We start from the raw sequence: 9,795 nt of genomic DNA, 5'->3' as shown, positions 1-9,795 counted from the left end.
GCAATTTTTCTTTTTATTTTGTCACTATGAGCTGTACGTTTTTTTCGTTAAATGACGCGTTCACTTCCTGATCCAAGCTTGCTAATATTTGACCCTAAGATGGAAAGAACTCTTTCACATATAAGGCAAGCTCGCCGTCGGCGAGTCCTCTCTGAGGACGAACCTGAAATGTCATCTAAGGAAAAAACAAGCTCCCTGATAAACCCATATTTTATGATATATTTTGTGCTTAATCTGAGTGATTTATTCAATCCTTCACCCACTTATTCATATTAATTGTATGGTTTTACTTCTCCTTCCTTATTATGTGATGTATGTGAAAAAACATGTTTCCTATGCTTTTAAATTAATTATCTTAATCACCTTTAACTCCATTCGATGCCGTGATTAGTGTGTTGAGTAGTTTCAGATCTTCTAAGGCAGGAATGACTTAAAGGATGGAAAAGAAAACATACAAAAATGGAAGGAAAGCGCAAAATAGAGTTTCTGAAGGAACTGGCATCCACGCGATCGCATGGACGACGCGATCGTGTGCCAGAAGCAAAGAGGCAACGACGCGGCCGCATGACTGACGCAACCGCACGACTTGAGCAAATCGCATACGACGCGGACGCGTGACCGACGCGACCGCATGACAAGGAGAACTCCGAATGACGCGACCGCGTGACCCACGCGGACGCGTGATAGAGGCCACGCACCAGAAATTGCAGAAAATGCTCATAGCGGATTCTGAAGCCTTTTTGGCCCAAATCCAAGTCCAGAAGCCATAGACCAGAAGTTATGAAGTGGAGGAATGCATCCATTGAGAGAGTCTCCGAATTTTCTGTTACTTTCGATGATTTAGATCTAGTTTTGAGAGAGGTTCTCTCCTCTTTTTCTTAGGATTTAGGACTTCTCTTAGCTTTTAGGAGTAACTCTCGATCCCAGGTTCAATGTTCTTTTACTTTATGTTTATTTCTTATTTTCATATATTTGAATGTCTGCTTGTATTAGTTATGTTGCCTATTTGGGCTATACCACTTTCATGATGATTTTCTTATTTTAAATATAATTTGAGGTATTTTCAAATCTATGAATTGTGTCTTTTATTTATATAAATAATTTGGATTTTCTGTTTCCCTTTTGGTTTTGGTTAAATAATTGGTGACTTTAGAGTTATCAAACTCAGTATTGATTGAAAATTGGATTTCTTCATTTCATTAATTCATATTCCAATAACTCTAGCCTTTCCCAAGGAAAGACTAGGAGTTGAGGATTCGAATTAATTCATCCACTTAACTTACTTTCATAGTTAGAGGTTAACAAAGTGGGAGAAGAATCCAATTCTCTTCATAATTGAGAAGGATAACCAGGATAGGACTTCCAGTCTTTATACCTTGCCAAGAGTTTATTTTACTGTTAATTTATTTTACTTGTCATTTAAATATGCTTGTGTTCATTGCCCAAATTCCAAAAAACCCCAATTTTACCTTTTTCATAGCCAATAATAAGAACATACCTCCCTTGAGAAGACGACCCGAGGTTTAAATACTCGGTTATCAATTTTAAAGGGTTTGTTACTTGTGACAACCAAAACGTTTGCACGAAGGGATTTTTGTTGGTTTAGAAACTATATCTACAACGTGACTGTTTTTATGAAATTCTTTACTGGCAAAAATCCTAACGTCAAAATGGCGCCGTTGCCGGGGAATTGCAAACGTGTGCCTTATTATTGGTTATTGTAAATATTTTTTTAAAAAAAAATAATTTTCTGTTACTTGTTTATTTGTTTTCTCTTTTCCCCCCTTATTTTTGATAGCTATTATGAATTCTCACCCCTCTCACTTTGATTTTAGTTCTAACTTTGTTGAAGGAAATAGAAACCACAGTAGGAATATGCATCAAGGTCAGACCAATCAAGGATGGATAGAGTCAAGAGGATCTAATCTACCCTTTAGGCAACCACACCCTCCAAGATATCATGGACAACGACCATTCTACAATGCATACCCAGCTGAAAGATATGGTGGACAACCTTGTAACTACCAACAAGTCCCACCCCGTGCCTATAGACCATCCTCTCAACATGACCTCAAACCACCACACTCACAAGCTTCTTTTCGCCATTCGCCACCATACGACCCTTATCCGCCCCAATACCAATCCAATTACTCCCAAGAACCACCACTCCCCCATACACATTACCCATATCCATCAAAGTCAGAATCACAGGTTAGCCTCAAAGAATCAATGAAACAGTGTACTGTAATCCTTCATCAACTGGAGCAAGCAATAGTGGAGAAGTTAAAACAATTATCTTCCAGACACTCAGCCCCTCAACAGACCCCCATGGCTTTATGTAGAGAATCCAATGAAGAACGCAGTACAAAGGAGATGCTGGAAGCTCCAGTGAACATCATAGAGCATAACTTCGTACTAGAACAAGTAGAGAAAGCTGTCATTGCAGAAGAAGAAGAGTCGGTTGTTGTGGAGAACTCCGTCAAGGATGTTACAATTGATGCTGAGGAGGATTTTGCACCGCCTCCATTGCAAATATCTTATGAAGAACTGAACGGAATAACCCAGGATACAGGTTTCCTTGATGATGATGATCACGAGTCCTATTCTCTTAGCGGCGAACTTGCATCCACAAGTGATTTTTTTGAGACAGAAGAATCTTTCCCGAGTGAATATGAAGATGATGCTAAGGTAGATCTTTCTCAACCTCCAATATATGACTTGAGCGATGATGAGGGAGAAATTGAAGACTCTGATCAAGAGATGGTTGAAGTGGAAGAATTCACGGAAGATTATAAGGGAGTAGAACTTACGGAACCACTGGAAACACCTATCCCAAGGCCGTTACTGCCCACCACAAACTACAAGTGGGCAAAATCCTTGTCTTTTATCTTCAATATTCCACTTGAATATGGTTTGCTTGAAACAGATGGCCAGCTTAGAGCTCTCTGCGGCTTTAAGAGTAAAAGGGAAATGGCTCATACTCAGAGCCGGTGCACAAGGTTCAATAAGGTTCCACGCTTCAACTCGAAGTACAAGGATTGGTATCATGCTCAATTGAGTGGATCACGGAGAACGTTTGGTCACCGTGGTGAGAATCTAATTTCCAATCCGCCCAGATGGAAAAGTATAGATCAAAACGAAAGCGGATTTGGAACCAAAGTTTGGGATTGGTGCACGAAATTGTGATCACTACTTTTCACAACTCAAATAATCCCCGGTAATGAATCCAAAAACTTGGTGCTCAATACCATGACATAAACACAACTTCGCACAACTAACCAGCAAGTGCACTGGGTCGTCCAAGTAATAAACCTTACGCGAGTAAGGGTCGATCCCACGGAGATTGTTGGTATGAAGCAAGCTATGGTCATCTTGTAAATCTCAGTCAGGCAGACTCAAATGGTTATGAATGATTTATGAATAAAACATAAAGATAAAGATAGAGATACTTATGTATTTCATTGGTGAGAACTTCAGATAAGCGTATGAAGATGCTTTGTCCCTTCCGTCTCTCTGCTTTCCTACTGTCTTCATCCAATCCTTCTTACTCCTTTCCATGGCAAGCTGTATGCAAGGGTTTCACCGTTGTCAGTGGCTACCTCCCATCCTCTCAGTGGAAATGTTCAACGCACCCTGTCACGGCACGGCTATCCAGCTGTCGGTTCTCGATCATGTCGGAATAAAATCCAGTGATTCTTTTGCGTCTGTCACTAACGCCCCACAATCGCGAGTTTGAAGCTCGTCACAGTCATTCAGTCATTGAATCCTACTCAGAATACCACAGACAAGGTTTAGACCTTCCAGATTCTCTTGAATGCCGCCATCAATTCTAGCTTATACCACGAAGATTCCGTTTAAAGAACCCAAGAGATAAACATTAGAGCCTTGTTTGCTTGTAGAACAAAAATGGTTGTCAGTCACTTGTTCATAAGTGAGAATGATGATGAGCGTCACATAATCATCACATTCATCAAGTTCTTGAGTGCGAATGAATATCTTGGAATAAGAACAAGCTGAGTTGAATAGAAGAACAATAGTAATTGCATTAATACTCGAGGTACAGCAGAGCTCCACACCTTAATCTATGGTGTGTAGAAACTCCACCGTTGAAAATACATAAGAACGAGGTCTAGGCATGGCCGTGAGGCCAGCCTCCCAAAGAGGGTTCAATCATAAAAACATGATCAAAAGATCAAAATACAATAGTAAAAGGTCCTATTTATAGAGAACTATTAGCTTAAGAATTACAAAGATGAGTAAATGACATAAAAATCCACTTCCGGGCCCACTTGGTGTGTGCTTGGGCTGAGCATTGAAGCATTTTCATGTAGAGACTCTTCTTGGAGTTAAACGCCAGCTTTTGTGCCAGTTTGGGCGTTTAACTCCCACTTTGGTGCCAGTTCCGGCGTTTAACGCTGGGAATTCTGAAGGTGACTTTGAACGCCGGTTTGGGCCATCAAATCTTGGGCAAAGTATGGACTATCATATATTGCTGGAAAGCCCAGAATGTCTAATTTCCAACACCGTTGAGAGCGCGCCAATTGGGCTTCTGTAGCTCCAGAAAATCCACTTTGAGTGCAGGGAGGTTAGAATCCATCAGCATCTGCAGTCCTTTTCAGTCTCTGAATCAGATTTTTGCCCAGGTCCCTCAATTTCAGCCAGAAAATACCTGAAATCACAGAAAAACACACAAACTCATAGTAAAGTCCAGAAAAGTGAATTTTAACTAAAAACTAATAAAAATATACTAAAAACTAACTAAATCTACTAAAAACATACTAAAAACAATGCCAAAAAGCGTACAAATTATCCGCTCATCACAACACCAAACTTAAATTGTTGCTTGTCCCCAAGCAACTGAAAATCAAATAAGATAAAAAGAAGAGAATATGCAATGAACTCCAAAAACATCTATGAAGATCAGTATTAATTAGATGAGCGGGGCTTTTAGCTTTTTGCCTCTGAACAGTTTTGGCATCTCACTCTATCCTTTGAAATTCAGAATGATTGGCTTCTTTAGGAACTCAGAATCTAGATAGTGTTATTGATTCTCCTAGTTAAGTATGATGATTCTTGGACACAGCTACTTTATGAGTCTTGGCCGTGGCCCAAAGCACTCTGTCTTCCAGTATTACCACCGGATACATACATGCCACAGACACATAATTGGGTGAACCTTTTCAGATTGTGACTCAGCTTTGCTAGAGTCCCCAATTAGAGGTGTCCAGGGTTCTTAAGCACACTCTTTTTGCCTTGTATCACAACTTTATTTCTTTCTTTTTCTTTCTTTTTCTCTTTCTCCCCTTTTTTTTTTCTCTTTTTTCTTTTCCTTTTTTTTCGCTTCTTCTTTTTTTTTTGTATTCACTGCTTTTTCTTGCTTCAAGAACCATTTTTATGATTTTTCAGATCCTCAGTAACATGTCTCCTTTTTCATCATTCTTTCAAGAGCCAACCAATCATGAACCACAAGTTCAAAAGACATATGCACTGTTTAACCATACATTCAGAAAAGAAAAGTATTGCCACCACATCAAAATAATTAATCTGTTATAAAATTTAAAATTCATGCAATTCTTCTCTTTTTCAATTAAGAACATTTTTCATTTAAGAAGGGTGATGGATTCATAGGACATTCATAACTTTAAGGCATAGACACTAAGACACTAATGACCACAAGACACAAACATAGATAAACATAAGCATGATTTTTCGAAAAAAACAGGAAAATAAAGAACAAGGAAATTAAAGAACGGGTCCACCTTAGTGATGGCGGCTTGTTCTTCCTCTTGAAGATCTTATAGAGTGCTTGAGCTCCTCAATGTCTCTTCCTTGTCTTTGTTGTTCCTCTCTCATGATTCTTTGATCTTCTCTAATTTCATGGAGGAGGATGGAATGTTCTTGGTGCTCCACCCTTAGTTGTCCCATGTTGGAACTCAATTCTCCTAGGGAGGTGTTGATTTGCTCCCAATAGTTTTGTGGAGGAAAGTGCATCCCTTGAGGCATCTCAGGGACTTCATGATGAATGGGGTCTCTTGTTTGCTCCATCCTTTTCTTAGTGATGGGCTTGTCCTCATCAATGAGGATGTCTCCTTCTATGTCAACTCCAACTGAATAACAGAGGTGACAAATGAGATGAGGAAAGGCTAACCTTGCCAAGGTAGAGAACTTGTCCGCCACCTTATAGAGTTCTTGGGCTATAACCTCATGAACTTCTACTTCTTCTCCAATCATGATGCTATGGATCATGATGGCCCGGTCTAGAGTAACTTCGGACCGGTTGCTAGTGGGAATGATTGAGCGTTGGATAAACTCCAACCATCCCCTAGCCATGGGCTTGAGGTCATGCCTTCTCAATTGAACCGGCTTCCCTCTTGAATCTCTCTTCCATTGGGCGCCCTCTTCACAGATGTCTATGAGGACTTGGTCCAACCTTTGATCAAAGTTGACCCTTCTAGTGTAAGGATGTTCATCTCCTTGCATCATGGGCAAGTTGAATGCCAACCTTACATTTTCCGGACTAAAATCTAAGTATTTCCCCCGAACCATTGTAAGCCAATTCTTTGGGTCCGGGTTCACACTTTGATCATGGTTCTTGGTGATCCATGCATTGGCATAGAACTCTTGAACCATCAAGATTCCGACTTGTTGAATAGGGTTGGTAAGAACTTCCCAACCTCTTCTTCGGATCTCATGTCGGATCTCCGGATATTCACTCTTTTTGAGTTTGAAAGGGACCTCGGGGATCACCTTCTTCAAGGCCACAACTTCATAGAAGTGGTCTTGATGCACCCTTGAGATGAATCTCTCCATCTCCCATGACTCGGAGGTGAAAGCTTTTGCCTTCCCTTTCCTCTTTTTAGAGGTTTCTCCGGCCTTGGATGCCATAAATGGTTATGGAAAAACAAAAAGCAATGCTTTTACCACACCAAACTTAAAAGGTTTGCTCGTCCTCGAGCAAAAGAAGAAAGAAGAGAGTAGAAGAAGAAGAAATAGAGGAGAGGGAGATGGCTTTGTGGTTCGGCCAAAGGGGGGAGAAGTAGTGTTTAGTGTGTGTGAAAATGAAGGAGTGAAGATGGGTTTATATAGGGGTGAAGGGAGGGGTAGGGTTCGGCCATTATGGGTGGGTTTGGGAGGGAGAGTGGTTTGAATTTGAATGGTGGGGTAGGTGGGGTTTTATGAAGGATGGATGTGAGTGGTGAAGAGAAAGATGGGATTTGATAGGTGAGGGGTTTTTGGGGAAGAGTGGTTGAGGTGATTGGTGAATGGGTGAAGAAGAAGAGAGAGGGTGGTGGGGTAGGTGGGGATCCTGTGGGGTCCACAGATCCTGAGGTGTCAAGGAAAAGTCATCCCTGCACCAAGTGGCAAGAAAATTTGCGTTCTGTGCCAATTCTGGCGTTAAACGCCGGGCTGGTGCCCATTTCTGGCGTTTAACGCCAAATGCTTGCCCTTTTCTGGCGTTTAACGCCAGTCTGGTGCCCCTTTCTGGCGTTAAACGCCCAGAATGGTGCCAGACTGGGCGTTAAACGCCCATCTGCTAGCCTCACTGGCGTTTAAACGCCAGCAAGTTCTCCTCCAGGGTGTGCTATTTTTCTTTCTATTTTTCATTCTGTTTTTGCTTTTTCAATTGATTTTGTGACTTTTCATGATCATCAACCTACAGAAAACATAAAATAACAAAGGAAAATAGATTAAATATAACATTGGGTTGCCTCCCAACAAGCGCTTCTTTAATGTCAGTAGCTTGACAGAGGGCTCTCATGGAGCCTCACAGATACTCAGAGCAATGTTGGAACCTCCCAACACCAAACTTAGAGTTTGAATGTGGGGGTTCAACACCAAACTTAGAGTTTGGTTGTGGCCTCCCAACACCAAACTTAGAGTTTGACTGTGGGGGCTCTGTTTGACTCTGTTTTGAGAGAAGCTCTTCATGCTTCCTCTCCATGGTGACAGAGGGATATCCTTGAGCCTTAAACACAAAGGATTCTTCATTCACTTGAATGATCAATTCTCCTCTGTCCACATCAATCACAGCCTTTGCTGTGGCTAGGAAGGGTCTGCCAAGGATGATGGATTCATCCATGCACTTCCCAGTCTCTAGGACTATGAAATCAGCAGGGATGTAATGGTTTTCAACTTTCACCAAAACATCCTCTACAAGTCCATGAGCTTGTTTCTTTGAATTGTCTGCCATCTCTAGTGAGATTCTTGCAGCTTGTACCTCAAAGATCCCTAGCTTCTCCATTACAGAGAGAGGCATGAGGTTTACACTTGACCCTAAGTCACCAGAGCCTTCTTGAAGGTCATGGTGCCTATGGTGCAAGGTATTGAAAACTTCCCAGGATCTTGTCTCTTTTGAGGTAATCTCTGCCTAGACAAGTCATCCAGCTCTTTGGTGAGCAAAGGAGATTCGTTCTCCCAAGTCTCATTACCAAATAACTTGTCATTTAGCTTCATGATTGCTCCAAGGTATTTAGCGACTTGCTCTTCAGTGACATACTCATCCTCTTCAGAGGAAGAATACTCAGCAGAGCTCATGAATGGCAGAAGTAAGTCCAATGAAATCTCTATGGTCTCATTTTGAGCCTCAGATTCCCATGGTTCCTCATTAGGGAACTCATTGGAGGCCAGTGGACGTCCATTGAGGTCTTCCTCAATGGCGTTCACTGCCTCTTCATCCTCTCCAAGTTCGGCCATGTTGATGGCCTTGCACTCTCCTTTTGGATTTTCTTCTGTATTGCTTGGAAGGGTACTAGGAGGGAGTTCAGTAATTTTCTTGCTTAGCTGTCCCACTTGTGCCTCCAAATTTCTAATGGAGGATCTTGTTTCAGTCATGAAACTTTGAGTGGTTTTGATTAGATCAAAGACCATGGTTGCTAAGTCAGAGTTGTTCTGCTTAGAATTCTCTGTCTGTTGTTGAGAATATGATGGAAAAGGCTTGCCATTGCTAAACCTGTTTCTTCCACCATTATTGTTGTTGAAACCTTGTTGAGGTCTCTGTTGATCCTTCCATGAGAAATTTGGGTGATTTCTCCATGAAGAATTATAGGTGTTTCCATAGGGTTCTCCCATGTAATTCACTTCTTCCATTGAAGGGTTCTCAGGATCATAAGCTTCTTCTTCAGATGAAGCATCCTTAGTACTGTTTGGTGCAATTTGTATTCCAGACAGACTTTGAGAAATCAAATTGACTTGCTGAGTCAATATTTTATTTTGAGCCAGTATGGCATTCAGAGTATCAATCTCAAGAACTCCTTTCTTCTGACTTGTCCCATTGTTCACAGGATTCCTTTCAGAAGTATACATGAATTGGTTATTTGCAACCATTTCAATTAGCTCTTGAGCTTCTGCAGGCGTCTTCTTCAGATGAAGAGATCCTCCAGCAGAGCTATCCAAAGATATCTTGGACAGTTCAGACAGACCATCATAGAAAATACCTATGATGCTCCACTCAGAAAGCATGTCAGAAGGACACTTTCTGATTAATTGTTTGTATCTTTCCCAAGCTTCATAGAGGGATTCTCCTTCCTTCTGTCTGAAGGTTTAGACTTCCACTCTAAGCTTACTCAATTTTTGAGGTGGAAAGAATTTTGCCAAGAAGGCATTGACTAGCTTTTCCCATGAGTTCAGGCTTTCCTTAGGTTGTGAGTCCAACCATATCCTAGCTCTGTCTCTTACAGCAAAAGGGAATAGCATAAGTCTGTAGACCTCAGGGTCAACCCCATTAGTCTTGACAGTGTCACAGATTTGCAAGAATTCAGCTAAGAACCGATGAGGATCTTCTAATGGAAGTCCATG

The 9,795-nt window shown here is 41.2% G+C and overlaps 1 non-coding gene across 1 annotated transcript; it reads left to right on the top strand.

Annotated features, from left to right (window-relative positions):
- Positions 1-9,453: 9,453 nt before the first annotated feature.
- On the top strand, positions 9,454-9,561 carry LOC130959743 (small nucleolar RNA R71). The gene has a single exon (XR_009078810.1). It is a non-coding gene; the product is annotated as a small nucleolar RNA R71 (small nucleolar RNA).
- The last annotated feature ends 234 nt before the right edge of the window (positions 9,562-9,795 follow it).

Source organism: Arachis stenosperma, chromosome 10, assembly GCF_014773155.1.
Source record: "Arachis stenosperma cultivar V10309 chromosome 10, arast.V10309.gnm1.PFL2, whole genome shotgun sequence".
NCBI lineage: Eukaryota > Viridiplantae > Streptophyta > Magnoliopsida > Fabales > Fabaceae > Arachis > Arachis stenosperma.
The sequence above is the reverse complement of the archived record's forward strand: the minus strand, read 5'-3'. Positions and strand labels throughout refer to the sequence as shown.